We start from the raw sequence: 20,740 nt of genomic DNA on the forward strand, positions 1-20,740 counted from the left end.
TTATTTATTTTTTCAATTTATTTATTTTTTTTTTGAGGAAGATTAGCCCTGAGCTAACATCTGCTGCCAATCCTCCTCTTTTTGCTGAGGAAGACTGGCCCTGAGCTAACATCCATGCCCATCTTCCTCTACTTTATATGTGGGACGCCTCCCACAGCATGGCTTGCCAAGTGGTGCCATGTCCGCACCCGGGATCTGAACAGGGAACCGCCGCAGGCTGCCGAAGCGGAATGTGCACACTTAACCCCTGAGGCACCGGGCAGGCCCTTGTTTATTTATTTTTAGATAACAATTACTTCTATTGCTTTCAGATTACAATCACTTCAATGTGTGCAGCCCAGAGCTAGTATGATGCGGTGTTAAGTTTAACAGATGCAGGATTTTTCAAAAACCTCAAAGGTTTCTGTTGTACCTTTCTCCAGTGAACAAGAAAATGAGACAATTTTGATGAAAATCTGAAAAAATATATAGGAAATCCTACTGAACCCCACTCAACTCTCAAAAAAACATTAGCTCGCTCACCAGTAAAATAAAGTTTTGTTTGCCAGACCACTATTATTCAGACTGAGACATACCTCCCACCTTTTATGTTAATCTGCTCAACTGATTCAAATAACATAGAATATGTAATGGATTATTTAAAATTGACAGTAAAATCATCAAAATGTCTTTGACATTATGACTAAATGCCACTTAGGTGAATCATACATAGACATTATTAACCAATGACACATGAAGGCAGCCCCCTACCCCACTCCATACCACCCCCCTTAAAATAAATTTATAAAAACTAATAAGTTCTTATAAAGAGGTGAGTTATCTTTTCCTCTTTTAAAAAAAATCATTATTCAGGCTTAGGCATTTAAAGAGTTGTCTAAAAACCCTCCAGTCAAATGCTTCGTGCAGCATTCGTGCAGCGTTCAATATGTAACACCTCAGCTAATGGGAAAAGCCGGTGGTGGAAGGGAGAAGTTTCTGCTGTCGTGCTGAAGCGCGCTTTAAAGAAGACTGTCAGCTGAGACTGTTGTCAGCGGTAAAGGACTCCAGATGCAGCTGAACCCACAACTGTGGCTGTGGTATGTTTAAAAGTACATCAATCTAGGAATTCTGTATTACATTTTTGTTTTCTTAGAAGTATGAGGAGATGCCAATTAAGAATAATTGATATTGAATTCAGAATTGGGGATGAGTGTAGCTGTTATTTCAAAATATTACAAATGTATTTTTTAAAATAAGAAATATGTGATATAAATTGTTATATTTTAGGCGTCAATGTTTATCTTGCATGCAAAACAAATGCCTCCTCTCTGAAGTTTTGTCCATTTTTAAATGCATTTGACTATTGGTTTCATTGAAATAGTTATTCACAAATTCTACTCTGAAGTTAATTCTTGATTCAAAAATACATAAAATAGAATTACTTGTAAAAGTACTTATTTTTTAAATGTCCTTAAGAAGTTATTTTTATACAAGATGTTTTAGTAAATTCAGTCAAAGTAGAAAAATGTAAGAAAAAAGTCTGAATTAAAGAAGCATATCTTATAGCATTAAATGTTAAGTAGGTGACACAACTATGCAATTCCCTGTGGTTTAAGCTGGGAGACAAAGTGTTTTTCAACCTGCTATCTTTATTTTCTCATGGTTTTAAAGGTGATAAGAAAATTAGCTTTATCCCATTCTGAAGGCTTTATTTTCATTTCATTGTTTAAAAATGTTAACCACTTCCCTTGGGAGACCAGAGGTTCAATTTCTAAATCTCATTCAAGGTTAGATCATTTAAAATGATAATGACTGGGATGGAAATAAGCGTTCTTTTCTTAAAAAAAGATAAATAGAATATCCCTTATGTAGTATCTAAAACGTAAAAGTCAGTGGGGGGAAAGGTATATTCAAGTGTATTCCCTGTAAATTACTTCCCTCTTCCAGACATCCTTCCAACAGGATATTTAAAGCTCATATATTAGAAAGCATTTATTTCATTGAGAACCCAGTTGAAAAACCACATTCCATGTTCCATCATAGACTATTCTACTTAGAAAGGCTTGGCTTTTGGTTTTCATTAGATAAACCAGAAAATCTTTGATTTTGAGTGAATGAAAATGGGTGGAGAGAGGAGAATAGAAGATGGTCCAAGAAAGGGCGCTTAGTACAATCCCTGTTACGTTACGGAAATTCAAGCAATCTTTTGTTTCTCTCTTCTTTTTTTTGTTCACTTTTAACTTTTTAAAAGTGTATTTACACATGCTTCCTAATTTTTATTCTTTCTGTGGGTATATGTCTAATTATTTGCTATTCTGAGTCACACTTTATCCAGTTATACAGGTCAGAGAACGGGCATTTTTGATCCAGTCTGGTCTCTTCTTCACTGATTAGGTTTCTGTCTTCTGTGTAGCCCCATCGATACTGTGTTGTTCAGTGAAACAGCTCTGTTTCTTAGGACACTCCACATGTGAAAAACTACTGATTCCACTCTAAATAAAACATTAAAATCACTGTAAGAAAAACTCACCGCAAAGGCAGAGTGTCTGATGAATCATCTAGATCAATTCATCATTTGAACCATCTTGAGAGAAGTAGGAAATGCATTTTTCCATAGTTATACCTGATTTTAACTGAATTAATGCTCAGCCATCGGTGAGAAAGTGGTTTTATATTTGAGGACTCTTTTTCAGGGAAGAGCATGTGCTGCATAATTATACTTAATGCTCATAAGAAATATGTATGTTTTGTTATGTTAAGAGCAAAGTTACATGTAGAACTATCTAATCTATTATTAGATTGAAATATTTTTAAAAATTCTCTTTGGACATATTTTTCTCAATAAAATGGGAGATTACAGTCAGTGATATTTAAGGTTCAAATTTCACATTCTAAGAAATTTTGGCTGCAGCAACTTTTGATCAAAATATGTATGTTTCTTTTTCTAAGTAGATACCTTACAACAGTGCTTGTCAAACTGGGGATATCAGAATCACCTGTAGGGCTTGTAAAAAACCAGATGACTGGGCTGTACTCCCAGAGCTTCTGCTAGGAATAATTCCAGTCGAGGCTGAGAATTTACATTTCTAACAAGTTCTCAGATGATATTGATGCTCTCGGTGCTGGTACCACATTTGAGAATCACTGCCTTAAATCTCCCCTTAATAGCTCCAGTGTAACTGCATCGTGAGAGCCTACCATGTACTGACTCTATGTTAAGTCTGATATGCGTGGATAAATAAAATAGGCAAAATCCCTACCCTTGCAAAACTTGTAGTCTAGTGGAGGAGTCAGAAGATAAGTACGTGAAAACAGAAATATCTTTTCACAAGCTGTCATTAAGTGGGTCATTCAGTAGTGCAAGGGGAGCTACTCAAGTGATCAGGGAAGCTACCTCTCAGAAGGTATTAAAGGCAGGAACTGAAAGATGACAAATTAACTGAGGAAGGAGTGGGAGAAAGAGGCGCTGCAGGCAGAGCAGTAACCTCTGAGGGCCTTGGGGTGGCAAAGAGCTTGGCACATTTGAGAAACTGATATGTGACCTATGTGGCACGAACACAGAGACTGAATACCAGGATGACCAAAATGAGAGGAGAGAGACATAAGCAAGCACAGTATTGCAGGGGGACAATGATGGGGAGTCTGGATTTTATCCTAAATTTAAAGGGTTTTGAACATATTTGTTTTCATAAAATCACTGTACGTGAGGATGAGGGAGCAGTGAAGCGGGATGATGTTACAGCAGTCCAGCTGAAAGATGACTGTGGTGGAGCCAGGAGCGGTTGCAGGTGAAGTGGATACATCAGATGTGTCAGTTTCTAACATCAAAATGCGGAAACCGTGGGCCGGGCCGTGGGGGAGTGGCTAAGTTCGCGCACTCCGCTCCAGTGGCCCAGGCTTTCACAGGTTCGGATCCTCGGCGCAGACGTAGCACCGCTCATCAGGCCACGCTGAGGTGGCGAACCACACAGAAGAACTAGAAGGACCCGCAACTAGAATAAACAACTGTGTGCTGGGGGGCTTTGGGGAGGAGAAGAAAAAAAAGAAAGAAAAAGAAGATTGGCTACAGATGTTAGCTCAGATCCAATCTTAAAAAAAGATTGTAAAGACTTGAGAACATGTCAAGGAAGTGAAAAAAGAAAAGTTTGAAGGCAAAATTATAATGTGTGTGTGTGTGAGAGAGAGAGAGAGACACCAATTATAGTAGTGGGATTATAGGTGAGTTTTTATTCCTTTTATTTTTTTATGCAATAAGAAAAAAACACGCATTACTATAACATTCTTAAATTTAAATATTTCACTGAGAAGGAAAAACTGTGACTTTAAGAAAAAAATCAGGGGCCAGCCTGGTGGCTGAGTGGTTAAGGTCGCGCACGCTCCACTTCAGCAGCCCAGGGTTTTGCTGGTTCAGATCCTGGGTGCAGATATGGCACCGCTCATCAGGCCATGCTGAGGCAGTGTCCCACATGCCACAAATAGAAGGACCCACAACTAGAATATACAACTATGTACTGGGGAGATTTGGGGAGAAAAAGCAAAAAAAAAAAAACAAAAAGATTGGCAAGAGTTGTTAGCTCAGGTGCCAATCTTTAAAAAAAGAAAGAAAAAATCACAAGTTGAATTATTGAGTCATTTGTGTGTGTGTTTGTGTTTGTGTATGCATATGTATTCCACGCACTATACAAAGTATAGTGGATACAAAATGAATAATATATGGTTCCTGTCCTTGAAAAGTTTACAGTTTATTTATTGGGGGAGGATAACAATAGGATGATAAGAACAATGGTTCTCAAATGTTAGAGGACATAAGAATTATTTTTTATCTTATTTGACATTGCTCCTCTCACAACCAACACCCTCACAGGTCTTGAACAAATCCATCCTTTTCCTTGCCTCATGCCTTTGCATGTGGAGTTTCCTCTGCTTACGAAAGCTCACCCTCCCCTTCCTTCTTTTCATTTTTCAGGAATCAGGTCATATATCACTTTTTTTTAAGACTTTGTCTTCTTAGAGCAGTTTTAGGTTTACAACAAAATTGAGAGGAAAGTACAGATTTCCCATATGCCCCCTGCCCGCACACATGCATAGCGTCCCTCATTAACATCACTCATCAGAATGGTGTTTTTTTAACTGAAGATGAACTTACATTGACACATCATAAATACACAAAGTCCATAGTTTACCTTAGGGTTCACTCTCGGTGTTGTACATTCTATGGGTTTCAACAAATGTACACTGACATATATCCATTATTATAATATCATACAGAGCGTTTTCACTGCCCTAAAAATCCTCTGAGCTTTGCATATCTCCCTCCCACCCCCCCATCAGCAACCGCCGATCTTTTTATTAGTATTTTTATCATCTCCATAGTTTTGCCTTTTCCAGAATGTTGTAACGTGGAAATTAAACAGTATTTAGCCTTTTCAAATTAGCTTATTTCACCTAGTAATATGCGTTTAAAGTCCATCTATGTTTTTTCATGGCTTGACAGCTTATTTCTTTTTTTTAGCCCTGAATAATATTTGTCTGGATGTACCACAGTTTGTTTATCCATTCACTGGCTGTAAGACATCTTGGTTGCTTCCTAAGCTGCTATATACATCCATGTGCAGGTTTTTGTGTGGACAGAGGTTTTCAACTCCTTTAGGTAAATACGAAGGAGTACAATTGCTGGGTCATATGGTAAGAGTATGTTTAGTTTTTTAAGAAACCCCTAAACTGTCTTTCAAAGTGGCTGTACCATTTTGCATTCCCACCAGCAAATAAATTCCTGTTCCTGTTGCTCCACATCCTTGTCAGCATTTGATATTGTCAGTGTTATGGATTTTGACCATTCTAGTAGATGCATCATGGTATTTCATTGTTGTTTTAATTTGCATTCCCCTGATGACAGATGTATCTTTTCATATGCTTATTTTCCATCTGTATATTTTTTTTGGTGATATGTCTGTTAAGGCCTTTGACCCATTTTTAATCAATTGTTTGTTTTCTTATTGTTGAGATTTTAAGAGTTCTTTGTATTTTTGGATAGCAGTCCTTTATCAGATGTGTCATTTGTAAATATTTTCTCCCAGTCTTTGGCTATTCTTCTTATTCTTTTGATATTCTTTATCCCAGAGCAGAATTTTAATGATGTCCAGCTTATGAATATTTCTTTTATGGATCATGTCTTTGGTGTTGCATCTAAAAAAGGTATCACCATATGCAAGGTCATCTGGGTGTTCTCCTACGTTATTTTCTGGGTGATTTACAGTTTTGCATTTTACATTTAGGTCTGTGATCTATTTTGAATTAATTTTTGTGAAGAGTATAAAGTATGTGTCTAGATTCTTTTTTTTTCTTTTGCATTTGGATATCTGGCTGTTCCAACACCACTTGTTGAAGAGAGAGTATCACTTCTGAATGAAGACTTTTTCCTTCCCTGGACAGTCACTTTGTCCTTGCTCTCGTGGCACTTGTACCCTTCCCTAGCACAAATCTTACCAAATTGTAATTACTTGTCCTATCTGCCTACCTGGCAAATTACTCTCTTTTAAATGATGGGGACCATGGCTTATTTTTCTTTGTAATTACATCAGCACCTTGCACAAAGCCTGAATCATCAGACGAACTCACGATAAACTTGTTAAATGAATGAACATGAAAAAGAATGCTAGGAAATCATTACAACTTTAAGTGGAATAGAGTTATCAGTGTGGCCTTCAAGAGCGAACGTAAAGTTTGTGGAGAATGAGGAAATCAAGTTTGTCTTTAAAAATGGAGAAAATTTTTGGGTAATTTTGTTTGTAGGAATTTGTATTAATAAAGCAATTAGAGATGGGGCCAGCCCTGTGGCATAGTGGTTAAGTTTGGGGCTCTCTGCTTTGGTGGCCTGGGTTTGTGGGTTTGGATCCCAGGAGCTGACCTACACCACTCCTCATCAGCCATGCTTTGGTGGCAACCTACATAAAAAATAGAGGAAGATTGGCACAGATGTTAGCTCAGGGCTAATCTTCCTCAAGCAGAAAAAGAGGAAGACTGGCAGGAGATGTTAGCTCAGGGTGAATCTTTTCCTCAGCAAAAAAAAATAGAGATGTTAACAGAGATAGATGAGCAAGGATATTCATTGCATCATTATGAATCATAGCAAAGAGTAATTTAGCAAAACAAGCCTCAATATCCTTCAGTAGAAGGTAAATAAATAATGATATAAACATAAAACTGAATAGCGTTCAGCTATTTAACAGTGCAATAAGACATAGCCAACCTGCACCACTAATCCTCAAGTGGGCTGATGGCACAGCAACAAATAAAACCTAGGAATCTAAAACTGTGATATTCCCCACACTGGTTTTGGGTTACCCTGACCCAGCAGATCTACCCTACACGGGCTGCTGAGACCACCAAGCCTCAGACACTCCTCCCTGAAAATCTAGAAAAAGGCTAGGGAACACCTGTATCGTGTATATTTGATCTCATGTGTATTCTTTGTGCTAAAACAAGGTGAAAATAACCTATCACTCTCACCTAGAGCAGCCTTTGTTTTCTGCCAAACTCAAATGAAATTAGATAAAATTTAATGAATTGATATAGAGGTGTATAATGGACTTTTCCTGTTGTTTTACCCAAATATCACTTCCTTTGTTGTTCAGGTGGGACTGACCCTCTTTCTTTACCCTAAGCTAGCCAATAGAATTCTCCATCCTCTTTGCTATAATGACAGATGCATTGGTGGACAAGGTCCCCAAGCTGAATTGCACTCTAGGATGTTCTCCCAGAGCTATAGGGAAAGATACTGCCTCCTCAACTATAGGAAGAAAGATATTTTTACACGGAAGCAATGAGACAAACAGAAAAAAAAGCAAAAAGACAAACAAACAAGAGATGGAAGTAGAGAAGAGATGTAATCGCAGAGAGAGAGTGAATCCTGACAACCACATTTGACTCTCCAGAACCAGCTGCTCTTGAAGCTAACCAGCTCTATTCTTGGACTTTTTAGAGGCAGAGAGTTGAATAATTTTTACTGTGTGCATAGAAAAAGTCTTTTGTGGTGGGGAGAAGTTATGGTTGTCTGGTTTTCACTGGATTTCTGTCATTTGGAACTGAAAGAGTCCTGATTAATACAGATATCCATGGTATACTGTTGAGTAAGAACAGGTTTTGTAACAGTGTGTATAAAATTCCATATGTGTCTGCATTATGTATTACATATTATATGTTATATATATGTATATACACATAGACACATACAGTTACATCTATTTTGGGGGGTGGAGAGAGGAGAGAATGAGAGAAAGAGAGCTCTGAATTTGTGATAGCAGTTCTCTCTGAGCTGTTATCTCTAGCAGAACTTTCACTTTATTTTGTATCGGTCATGCTTTACTAGGAAAACAAAAGCATAGTTGGAAAAAATAAAAAGGGACTTGAAAAGTGCTATCAATAGGAGCAGCGGAAGGGTTGGGGCAATTGGAGGAGCAGCATAAGCACAGTACAGAGTCTGGACCAGATCACGTATGTGCAGTGGCCAAGGCAACAGACAGCTGGCTACACACAGAGTGTGGGAGAAACAGGCTGTGGGAGACTACTGGTATGGGGCCATGTGCATTGGCATCACGAGCCTTATTCAGGAGCCTCTATTGCTTCATACCTGTAAACTCAAACCTTTGCGACGTCCTGTAGACTTACCAAGCAGTTTCACTCACACAGCTAGATTAAGAGTTCGCCAGCTGAGCCCCTGCTAGAAGGACTAAAACGTCATTAAAATAAATTGGAGCTATGTTCCCACTTAGCTTGGCTTCCATGTGTAAACCCTTACAGAAATGACAGAATGGACCTTTAAGTTTATGTAATAAACCCCTCAGTTTGATTCTGAAGGGCAAAAATGACATTAGAGGATGGTTTGTTTATGAAGCACCAAGTGTCAGGATGTTGGTCTTTTATTTACTCAATAGAAATAGTAAATAAAAATAAAATTAAAAATATTAACAATAAGTTTAAAGTTAATTGACAAATATGTGCCAAGTACATAAGCCTTTACGTAATAAATGTATGTGAAATAGATATGATTCTTGTCATCCTTTTATAGATATAAACCTTTCAATATAAGATAATAGTTAAAAACCTCGCCCCTGGACTAAGGACACATGAATTTGGATCCTGGTGCTGCCTCTTACATGCTGTGTTGGGAAAACTTTTTAAGTTCTCCGTGCCTCAGATCATCTATAAGATATGGTGGGGGAGTGGTGGCAGCCAATAATACTTAACTCATAGGATATTTGTGAGGAATCAAAGGATGAATATTTATTACAAAACTTAGAATAGTGCTGACACATAGTAATTTCTCCGTAAAGAAAAAGTATTCTTATTGTTGCAGATGGGAAAATTGAAGATTTGAGAGAGTAAATAACTGTTCTAAAGACATGCAATCATAGTGAGTGGCAAAGCTAACCTTCTCCCTAGGTGGTCTGATTCTGGGCTGAGAAAAGGAGCAAGAATGGGATTATGGAAAGAAAAAAATCCAGAAGGAGGAGGCAGGTGCTTAGAAGTTTTAGGAGTATAGGAGAAAAAAAGAGAAACTAAGAAAAAATGATCTAGAAGAAGAGATTTGTCTAATGCACTGTGTGATGTCAAACCTCTCATTTTCCTCTCCACTATAGGTGGCAAGTTATGCTATATTTACTAATGCTTTCCACAAATGGGATTTTGTTGGAGGCAATGGACGGAGAGAAGTAAAAAGAGGATGAAGGGAAGTTCATAAATGCTATATGTTATTTGTTTATAACCTAAAACTAGACCTAGATGTTGAAACTGGAAAGCGAGTTTTTCCCTGCACCACTAAACAAATGGTGAAGAGTCTTTGAAAGGGCTTGATAATGTCTGGGTTGGATCTTGTTGATAAGATTTATCTTCAAATATTAGATGGAGATGGAAGGTAGACAACGAAATAAGGCACCTGATAAAAACAGGTTACATGAAGCTGAGAAAGCAAAGAGGGGGAAGAAATCTTGTTAACGAAACAGGAATCCTTTGTTGCTCTGAGAAACTTTTAAAAGGCGAGCAAAACCTAAGCAGTATATAAAAAAGATCAGCCCCCCCCCACCCATTACCAATTTAAAATGTGTTCAGATCTCTTTGACTGCTAAGTGCTTCTTAAATCATGGGAGCTTCATGGAGATTATGATTTTGTAGATTACTTACAAATCTGGTCATTTACATTTCATTTTCCCATTTAGAAGCAATTTGAATACAGATATTTTATATATGTATCTAGGAAAACTTCCTGCTTAGAAATTACCTGACTTCAGATGTTTTCATATCTGTATCGGGCATACTGAGTAGTTTTGTTGAGCTTCACTTTATTGTGCTTCACAGATATTGCATTTTTTGCAAATTGGAGGTTTGTGGCAGCCCTGCGTCGAGCAAGTCTATTGGCGCCATTTTTCCAACAGCATTTGTTCACTCAGTGCCTGTGTCACATTTTGGTAATTCTTGCAATATTTCAAACTTTTTCATTATTATTATATTTGTTATGGTGATCTGTGATCAGTGATCTTTGATGTTACTGTTATGATTGCTTTGGGGCACCGAGAACTGCACCCACACAAGAACTTAATGGGTAAATCTCATGTGTGTTCTCAGTGCTCCACCGCTGGCCGTTCCCCCATCTCTATTCCTCTCCTTAGGCCTCCCTATTCCCTGAGACACAATAACATTAAAATTTGGCCAGTTAATACCCCTTCAGTGGCCTCTAAGTGTTGAAGTGAAAGGAGGAATCATATGTCTCTCACTCTGAATCAAAAGCTGGAAATGATTGAGCTTAGTGAGGAAGGCATGTCAAAAGCCAGGACAGGCTGAAAGCTAGGCCTCTTGTGCCAAACAGTTAGCCGAGTTGTGAATGCAAAAGAAAAGTTCTTAAAGGAAATTAAAAATGCTACTCCGGTGAACACACAAATGATAAGAAAGTGAAACAGCCTTATTGCTGATACGGAGAAAGTTTCAGTGGTCTGGAGAGAAGATCAAACCAGCCACAACATTCCCTTAAGCCAAAGCCTGATCCAGAGCGAGGCCCTAACTCTCTTCAATTCTGTGAAGGCTGAGAGAGGTGAGGAAGCTGCAGGAGAGTTGGAAGCTAGCGGAGGTTGGTTCATGAGGTTTAGGAAAGAAGCCGCCTCCATAACATAGATGTGCAGGGGGAGCAGCAGGTGCTGATGCAGAAGCTGCGGCAAGTTCTCCAGAAGGCAAGTCATGAAGGTGGCTGCACTAAACAGATTTTCAATGTAGATGAAATAGCTTTATATTGGAAGAAGATGCCATCCAGGACTTTAGTAGCTAGAGAGGAGAAGTCAGAGGCTGGCTTGAAAGCGTCAAAGGACAGGCCGACTCTCTTGTTAGGGGCTAATGCAGCTGGTGACTTTAAGGTGAAGCCAGTGCTCATTTACCACTCTGAAAATCCTAGAACCCTTAAGAATTATGCTAAACCTACTCTGCCTGTGCTCTATAAATGGAACAAAGCCTGGATGACAGCGCATCTGTTTACAACATGGTTTACCGAATATTTTAAGCCCACTGTTGAGACCTACTGCTCAGAAAAAAAATTCCTTTCAAAATATTACTGCTCACTGACAATGCACCTGGTCACCCAAGAGCTCTGATGGAGATGTACAGTGAGATTGATGTTGTTTTCATGCCTGCTAACACAGCATCCATTCTGCAGCCCATGATCAAGGAGTAATTTTGAGTTTCAAGTCTTATTAGTCAAGAAATAAACATTTTGTAAGGCTGTAGCTGCATAGCTGGTGATTCCTCTGATGGATCTGGGCAAAGTCAATTGAAAATTTTCTGGAAAGGATTCTCCTTTCCAGATGCCTTTAAGAACATTCATGATTCATAGGAAGAGATCAAAATGTCAACATTAAAAGCAGTTTGGAAGAAGTCAATTCCAGCCCTCATGGATGACTTTGAGGGGTTCAAGCCTTCAGTGGAGGAAGAAACTGCAGATGTGGTGGAAAGAGCAAGAGAACTAGAATTAGAAGTGGATGCTGATAATGTGACTGAATTCCTACAATATCTTGAAAAAACTTTAACAGATGAGGAGTTTCTTCTTATGGATGAACAAAGAAAGTGTTTTCTTGAGATGGAATGTACACCTGGTGAAGATGCTGTGAAGACTGTTGAAATGACAACAAAGGATTTAGAATATTACATAAACTGAGTTGATAAAGCAGAGGCAGGGTTTGAGAGAACTGACTCCAATTTTGAAAGAAGTTCTACTGTGGGTAAAATGCTATCAAACAGCATCACATGCTACAGAGAAATCATTTATGAAAGGAGAAGTCAGTCAATGCAGAAGACTTCATGTTATCTTATTTTAAGAAATTGTCACAGCCACCCCAGCCTTCAAGAAACATCACCCTGATCAGTCAGCAGCCATCAGCATCAAGGCAGGACCCTCCACCTGCAAAAAAGATGATGACTCGCTAAAGGCTCAGATGACAGTTAGCATTTTGGGGCAGTGAAGTATTTTTTAATTAAAGTGTGTATGTTTTTTTAGACATAATACTATTGCACACTTAATAGACTAAAGTAGGCTCTAAACATAACTTTTATATGCACTTGGAAACCAAAAAATTTGCATTACTCGCATTATTGTGGTATTTGCTTCATTGTGGTGGTCTGGAACTGAACCTGAAATATCTCTGAGGGATGGCTGTTTAGGACAAGTTCATATATGCATATAATTGAGTTTCTTTTGTGTTTATTCCATTGTATCTAAAAATATATTGAACATTGTCTTTTTAAAAGACATATGCATACATCAATAAAGCAAATATTCTTTAGGGAATTTATTTTAAAAATCACAAGGGAGCTTCAGTGGTTAAAAGAGAATGCTTTTAGGATTCCTAAATAGAGGCCACTGGACTGACATTATCTATAACTGTGTTTATGTTTTCCTTTGTGGTGTCACTGTATTAGAAAGCAATATTTTCAAAAACTGTAACTGCTTGCCAGAGTGCTCAAAATGTTTATGTGTTTATAGATGTAAATTTTTATCTTAGTCCTTCTTAGGTAAGCCATTCTTCCTTTGGTAACAAGAAGATATGCAGGATTAATCCTTCAAGAGATTTCTCATCCTGACACGAGATCTTAGAGTTTAGCAGATGCTACCAGCATTTTTGATGCTGAAGTACAGTGTTTTCCACTAATGAATGAAAAATGGCCATCTTTAAAAAGAAAAGGGATCCTGGGACAGGGACAAAAATTAGAGAAAGCACTACTTTTGTGGAACCTGGCCTTTGGAACCTGTCATTTTTGTTTGATTGGGTCAAAACAGGCAGAAAGGAGGGGAGGCTTTTAGTGGAAAAAATAACATTATCTAAACATTTGTTGAATACTGTTATTAAGAATCATCTCTAATGCTGTGTACTCCTAGTTCACCATTTCTTAATGCAGTTGCCACTGCCCTACAGACCCCAGCCTGATTTGCAAGGCCTCTTAGATGACTCACAATTGTTTGGCTTCCAAAGTCCCCAAGAAATCAGTCACAACTATCTTTTAGCCCAAACAACATTGCATTCTTTATTCCTACACCATGGTGGTTCCTAATAGCAGGAAGCTAAAAAAGCAACTGCAAAACTTAGGCTCCCTGGGGCCGGCCTGGTGGCATAGTGGTTATGTTCACATGCTCTGCTTCAGCAGCCTGGGGTTCACAGGTTCAGATCCCGGGCGTGGACATAACATCACTTGTCAAGCCATGCTGTAGCGGCATCCCACGTAAAGTAGAGGCAGATTGGCAACAGATGTTAGCTCAGAGCCAATCTTCCTCACACACAAAAAAACAAGCTATAACTCCCCAAAACTCTCTTTGGAAAGCAGGCTGTTTATCCTATTTAAACTCTTCTACTACGAGTGCTTCCCTCCCCCCAGCCAAGAGAAGTCCTCCCCTGGAGCAGACTGAGTTCCCAGAGACTGTTCTAAAATTCCTGTTTTACTCTGCCTTCCCCAATATATAAAATTCATTCCTATGCATCTCCTCCTTATCATGAGGGAGTTATGGAAACTACCCAACCGGGGGTTTTTATGAGGCTGGGTGGTTATGATTTTAAAGGCCAGAGAGAGTTTTTGAGAGGAATTATTGAATGTGTTTTCTGACTCTCCTATCTGATCTGTCTAGCTCGTGTACACTCACCGTATAGCAGACACTAGACTAAGCATCACGTGAACAGTGGCAGACAACAAAGATGTGTCCTCTCTTTGTGCATTGACATCTACAAGCAGTCGTGGTAAAAGGGCTCAAAACAAAGCTTTGCTGATTTCCATTGTGTAAATACTTCCACCTTGGCCTATTTAACCTATAATGTGAGGTCAGCTAGTTCACAAAATTCCTGAAAATTTAAAAATTGGCTTTTGTGAGCAGCTACAGGCTGGCTCTGAAAAGGGAAAGATCTCAGTGTGCAGAAGGGTGTTCAGCAGATGGGGGCGGGTACCAGAGGGCTTCCTTGCTGGGGGTGCCCGAGAAGTCCCAGAAATGAGGAAACAGCAATATTTCTTCTTGTCCCTCAGCGTTTTATTTTTTCTTTTGGTAATGGAAAGGTAACCCAAAGAAATTCTGCTTTTTGACACAATTCATCCATATTCTCTGCACACCCAGATGGAAAGCAGGTGACTTGTAACCTAACCCTGCCCACATAGTTGCCACCTCCAGTTCCCACTTCCGCCTTCTACTAAACGGAACGAGAATTCGAGCAGTTCTGCTCTAAAATTTATAATTTTTTTGACGTTTTCTTCAAAACAAACAAAAATGTAAAGATTCAAAGGTGGAATGTTTAACTACCTATACATTATTTATTAAATGTTAACTTATGCTAAGGATATTTAATTTGTTTGTAAGTACTGTTTAATATCTTCTCTAAATATTGTTTGTAACTTCTGAAGAATACCATCTTTAAATCAGTCATTAAATGGGCAAAGGGCTCCTCCTTTTTCTAGAGTTTCTCATTCCAATATGGATAAGCAGGAATATGTTGATTATGGGTCATGAACCATGGGCCACGGCATAGGAATAGCTTAGTTATCTAGAATTAAAATGGTATTTGATAAAGTGGGTTTCTCCCTGAGACGTTAGAATGAAACTGAACATTAATGTCTGACATTAGAGTCAGGGAGCTGAGATGCACGTTGTCTTTGGCTCTGTCTCAACTCTTCTGTGTCACTGCTAGAGTGAGTTTTCATATATACTCTTGCCTAAATGGTTATGACACCATCTGATCTGCTTTTTTCTTGTAGTTTATTTTTTTTCACTTTTTTTGCATGTACCTGACCTGATAGAGTCATTCCACTTGTATGTTATGTGGTTAGTAGAACCTCTCTGTTCGGTAAAGCTACCTTTGGTCAGCTCCGGCTGGTATGATCACTTCTTAAATTGAATTTCCGCGGCAACAGTTGTCACTTTAAATGTATAACTTAAAGTGCTTATTATTTGCCAGATGGTCATTTGTCATTTAACGCCTGCCACTTTAATTAAAATACTCCTCTATGTACATGTGTTCCTCATCCTCTCCCCCATTCAAACTATCATCGTTTAATAATTACAGCGATAAGTTCACTGTATTAACTGCCCGCTATCACTTTCAGATGAATCCTCTCATTTAGCCCCATGGCTGTACGGTAAGGCTGTGTCTGTCTAGCTTACTGTTTTTCACCCATACCTAAAACTAACCAGGACAGAAGAACGCTAGATCAATTCTTGTTAGTGAGCACCTAATTCTCTATCGTATGGAATCCGTGCCTCATACATATGAAAGAGCAAACTAGTGAACACAGTGATTAGTAAAATCCAAGTCCATGTAGCTAGTTAAGAGGCAGAACCAGAATTCAAATCCAGATCTGTCTACCTCCAAAAAATAAGCATTTAATTTTAGGCTGCTCTGGCTCCCATGTGATGGAAAGAACTACGATAAAGAGGAAGGCACAATTTGCAGCAAATAAAAGGTGCTTAATAAACTTTTTTTGTTCAAAGAGACTATGCAGTACTCATTTAGTACTCATGTTATTCTTCTGATTGCTGTTCACCTCTCTATCCCCAATCGCTTGCATAGCATCTGGGACTGAGTAGGCACTAAAGGAGATTTGTTGATTGATAGGTGCCTCTTTGTTTCTCTAGCATGTGGCTCAAAGTAATGGCTAAGTACATCAGGTGTGTGTATATGTGTGCTTTTTAGGTTAATGAAAGTTGCACCTCTGAGTTTTACTTATCCAACTTTCATGAGATATGAATTTTTTCCATCCTTGTTTATTGACATATTTTTGTATTGTCCATACAGGAACATGCTGGCTAAGGACTGCCATGGGCAGTTCCAGGGGCAATATTGGCTAAAAGATGAGCAGTGATTTAATGGCCTTTCAGATCTTTCACAGAATTACAACCTTGTGTTTAGCTTCCAAACACAGGTGAATTATAAAAAATTGCATCAGTAAATTAGCAGCAGAGAGCCAGTTTTTCTGCCTTCCAAGCTAATGTCCTGACCATGCCTGCCTTATGTTTTGTTTCTCCTTTATTAAAGTGACAAATTATCTATTACTTTTTGCCAACTTTAAAATACTACAGCCGTTAAATAGACATACAGCTTTTACATGCTGAAAATGACACAAGCTACTCCCGCTCCGGACCTGACAACAGTAACAGCAGTCTTCACACTTTATGCGTCTTCTGTCCTGGCCTCCTTTCCTCCTCCTCCTTGCTCAGAGACCTCGGGGACTGTCACTCACTGGCTGAACGTCAGATGCCCAAGGTACTGCCACCTGGCCTCCTTGGAGCATTTCCTTCTTCCCTTTCCAGCATCAAAACTCCAACCACCTTGTCTGAAGTCTTGTTGTTTGCCAAGGAAAAGAATAAACCCAGTTTAGGTTTAATTTAAGCTAAGGTTTAGTGACTTGTTATAGTTCCATGTTTGCCAAAGCATAGTTTTCAAAATAAATTTTAAGCTGCATAGTAACGACTTAAAAATTTTTAATAGATATGACCTTGTTTTAATGTCTGCTAGAAAAAACATAACCAGCACACTAAACTTGCTTTTAGGTTAACGTTATTTTGGCAAATGCTATCTTTTTAAGAAAGAGTGCAATCTTAAAAAATATTAAATAAGTAGTCTGTGGCTTTGGCAAAATATATATGTGATTAAACTTTGAGAAACAATGCCATATTGTAACTTGTCTAATCACTTCTCAGATGACAATTGTCGTTTGTCTAGCACCTAAGGAGTCTGACACTCAAGCCAGTTATTTTACAGTCACCATTTTTCAGGGAAGTAAATAGGCCTTATTATTACCATTTTATAGATAAAGATTCTGAAACCTTGATTATTGGTGCAGTAATATGAGGTCAGAAGTAGAAGTGGGTCTTCATGTCTGGAATGCTGACTACAAGTCATGTTGTCTTCACAAAATGAAAGAAATATGAATGCCTTCACTTACCTTGGTTTCAAACACGAGGCGTTGTGTGTTGGTTTTTCATAGTCTTGAAAAAGGGAAGATTGTTACCAAACCCAGGTTGGTTTTTGCCCGTCACCCGGAAAGCCAAAAACCAAGAGGACAAGATTGTATCAGAGAGAGGGTTTTAATCACAAGGCAGCCAAGTGAGCAAGTGAGAGAATGAATCTCAAATCTGCTTCCCCGAAAACAGGGACTCAGGGATATGTATGGGGTAGGGGCAGGGTGGTCTGAAATGCGGAGAGAAGTGCTGGGAGGTGAGGAGAGGCGAGGCAGTTGATGATCTGCGCAAGCGTGGTCAGACTTCGTGGCTCTTCACAGGACGCATGCTCACAAAATGGTGACGTTAATATGATCTAAGGGTGGAGCTTTTAGCCTCTTGACATCAAAAGGTCATTTATTGGACATCTGTGTGGGCCCAGTTGATGGATTGGTGGTCTTAACCAGCCTGAAGTGGACAAGGGGTTCTAATTCCTGAAAAACAGCTCACACACCCATTATGATGGAGACCCAGGCTCCCGGGAGATGTTGTCTATAGGAGCCTGGTGGGGGTCAGATAGCATATTGCCTAAACGGCACAGTTAACTTTGGGCAGGGGGACAACTAAAAGCTGTAATCAGTAATTGCAAAAAGGAAAAGAACTTTAGTTACTAGCTAGTTAATCATCAATGGCTAACTGTTTGCCCGTGTCAAGGTTAATAGGGGAAAGGAAATGTTGGGTACCTTCACTAATGCCCATTTTTCTTATAAATTCATACTGGCCACGCTGTTGGTTTAGCTGTGGGGCTTCCAAAGTGCTTGGAGGATTTGCTGTTAAGACGTTCAACCCTTTCTAACCAGTCTTGCCAGGGACCTTCGTTTCTAGAGGCATGTGCTCCTGGACTGGGAGGGTTCTGAGATTGCCTGATCCAGATGTTCTTAGCCGGGTGTCCAGGGGGCTCTCAGGGGCCCCCACATCAGCTCCAGGGGATCCACGAACTCTTTGAAATTGTATGCATAATTATATAAATTGTAAGCATGTGTTTTTTTCTCAGGATATTGCCTATTACCAAAGAAGGATTAAAAACTACTGGTTTTGTCTTGACTTATCCTTCTACAGTTTAGGAAACTAAACTACTAACACTGGAAAAACCTATACAAGTACCAATAGCGAGGGCCATAGTCTTGAACGACATCCATGGGGACCTCAGAGAGTTCATCTTTCTCTCTATCTCTTTATAAATATCTAACTTTTAACAACAAGAGTAACTCTGGTACTGGAAAGAACTAAGCTTGTGGTAAAATAGGCATTAAAATTCTGTGACATATTTTCAATGCCAGCTTTCCAAAATTTCCAACATGACCTGATTCATTTTTACTCTGAGTAGGTTATTTGTAGCCAGTGTGATAAGGTCATCTGCTTTATGATATTAGCAAAAATAGCTGGTTGAGAATCCTTCTCCCTCTTGCTGGGTCTTAAGAGATTCTTGTCTTACTGATAGAGCTTTTAGGGAGAAGGAAAAAAGAACATAGGACTGCTAGGTCATGAAAAAGAATTTTCTGCAAATGTGAGGAACACAGCATAGGGCTCATCTTTTCCGCAGGAACCAATACATTTCTCATCTGATCAAATCCATCTTGGTGTGCAGGTTGTGGGGAATTTTATTCTCTGCCTTCTTAGAGTATGTGATTAATGATAAACACCTAATAGTTTATAGAGTAGTTTGCCTCAGAGCATATGTGAATTTTCCTAACTTCCGTGTATGGTCAAGGACACCATTGATGATACTAAGCAGTTATTCAGTGCCAGAAACTTTGATACCAGGATCTGGAGGTCTGCCATTTCAAGTTAAATATTCAAGTGAAACAGTAGCCTTTGACCAGGGCAATGTTCTGGGCCATTAGCATGTTTCAGAGTTATTTTTTTCCTGTTCTATATTTTGACTTGAACTTTTTACTTCACATTTGCAAAAATGCAAATGAATTCAACCTGTCCTTGTGTAATTTGACCTTTCCGTGTTGCGCTTCCCCTTCTTTTTGGGCATCTGCCTACCTTTCATCTATTATGAATACAGAGCCAAAAGAAGGGAGTATCTTAATATTTCAAGTACATTTACTACCAAGGTGTCCTAAAAATATCTTGCCAGACTGGCTGTTTGGCTTATTCACTATTGTACCCCTGGTGCCCAGTGCACAGAGAAGTGCTAATACAAGAGCCCACATTTGCAGAATCTGCAAATGTCCCCAGGGTAAAAGTGACATAAGTGCTCAGGTATGGAGCTTACCTCTCCATTTCCGATTTGTGTGTCCTGAACTTGACCCAGCAGGTCCTCGTTATCTTGTGAATTCTCTCATATTTTTAAGTTTTTGCTTGGCTTTCATGGGAAAGACTGATTTGAATAACTAGAAATAGTGCAGCATTTTTTGGGAATATTTTCATTGGACGTGTAAGATTACCAATATTTTAAATCAGTCTCCTAAACGCTTGTTGGAGATCCTCAAGTCTGTCTTGATTAGGAACTGTTTTGTTTTGATAGCTCTGTGAGGAGAGTATGGCAATCATGGTAGCAAGCAATGCTTTGATGACATGGATTTTCTTCAGACGCCCTACAAATTTCATTTCCTCAAACTCCTTTACAGTAAAATGGAATATGATTTGGTTTTGCATTTAAAATTTGATCTTTTAGTCTAAAAATCTTCGTTCTCAAACTTACAGTAAATGTTTAAGTTTATTTTTTTGTTGTATTTCCAACTGATCACTGAAGAAGTGCAGAGTGACTTCAGGCTGGGTGTGAGTAGAATTTATGTGGAAAGTTGTCTTTGGTGGCTGACCTAGGACTTGACAGTTCACATCTCTTTGGCACATGAGCGCTGAGGTGATAATTTGTTCCTAATGATGCCCCTTAGTCTCATGGAATCCCTTCTGAATCACTGATGATCAAATATGTCCAGTTTAATGTCTCTGATAAGCTTATTTTACCATATTTTGGGTTTTTTTTTAAATGATGATGTATGAGTGTAGTTGACTGAAGGGAGTATACTTTTTAGTGACCATGATTAAAATTGGAGTTTTATTATTTAAAGGTCTTTGATTAAAGCAGCTATACTGTGTGTGCCGTCTTATGTTTCCCAGAGTGTTTAACTCATTTAGTTCTTAACATGGTCATGAAGGGTTGCTATTGTCCCCATTACAAGGGTGAGAATACTGAGGCTTAAGTTGCAAGTAAGAGTTTAACTGCTAAACAAATATATAATCCCAAACTGTTGATTTAAGAGGTCAATAGCAATGCTGATCTTTTACATTATTGTTATGAAT

The 20,740-nt window shown here is 38.8% G+C and overlaps 1 protein-coding gene and 1 long non-coding RNA gene across 11 annotated transcripts in view; one reads left to right on the forward strand and one right to left on the reverse strand.

Moving 5' to 3' along the window:
- Positions 1 to 17,764, reverse strand: part of LOC139084021 (uncharacterized) — a 135,410-nt gene extending 117,646 nt beyond the window's left edge. The window contains exon 1 of the long non-coding RNA XR_011541304.1: positions 17,431 to 17,764. This is a non-coding gene — a long non-coding RNA (uncharacterized lncRNA). The remainder of the gene's footprint in view (positions 1 to 17,430) is intronic.
- ANO3 (anoctamin 3) overlaps positions 1 to 20,740 on the forward strand; it is a 452,178-nt gene that overhangs the window by 285,689 nt on the left and 145,749 nt on the right. Inside the window, exon 1 of one of the 10 annotated variants that reach the window (XM_070624557.1) lies at positions 890 to 1,076. The exons of the other annotated variants lie outside the window; for them this stretch is intronic. The gene's annotated coding sequence lies outside the window, so the exon portion shown is untranslated. Of the gene's footprint in view, positions 1 to 889; positions 1,077 to 20,740 lie in introns of those variants that run through there. 10 annotated transcript variants of the gene reach the window in all.

The sequence above is a fragment of the Equus przewalskii genome, chromosome 6 (genome assembly GCF_037783145.1).
Source record: "Equus przewalskii isolate Varuska chromosome 6, EquPr2, whole genome shotgun sequence".
In the NCBI taxonomy this organism is placed as follows: Eukaryota; Metazoa; Chordata; class Mammalia; order Perissodactyla; family Equidae; genus Equus; species Equus przewalskii.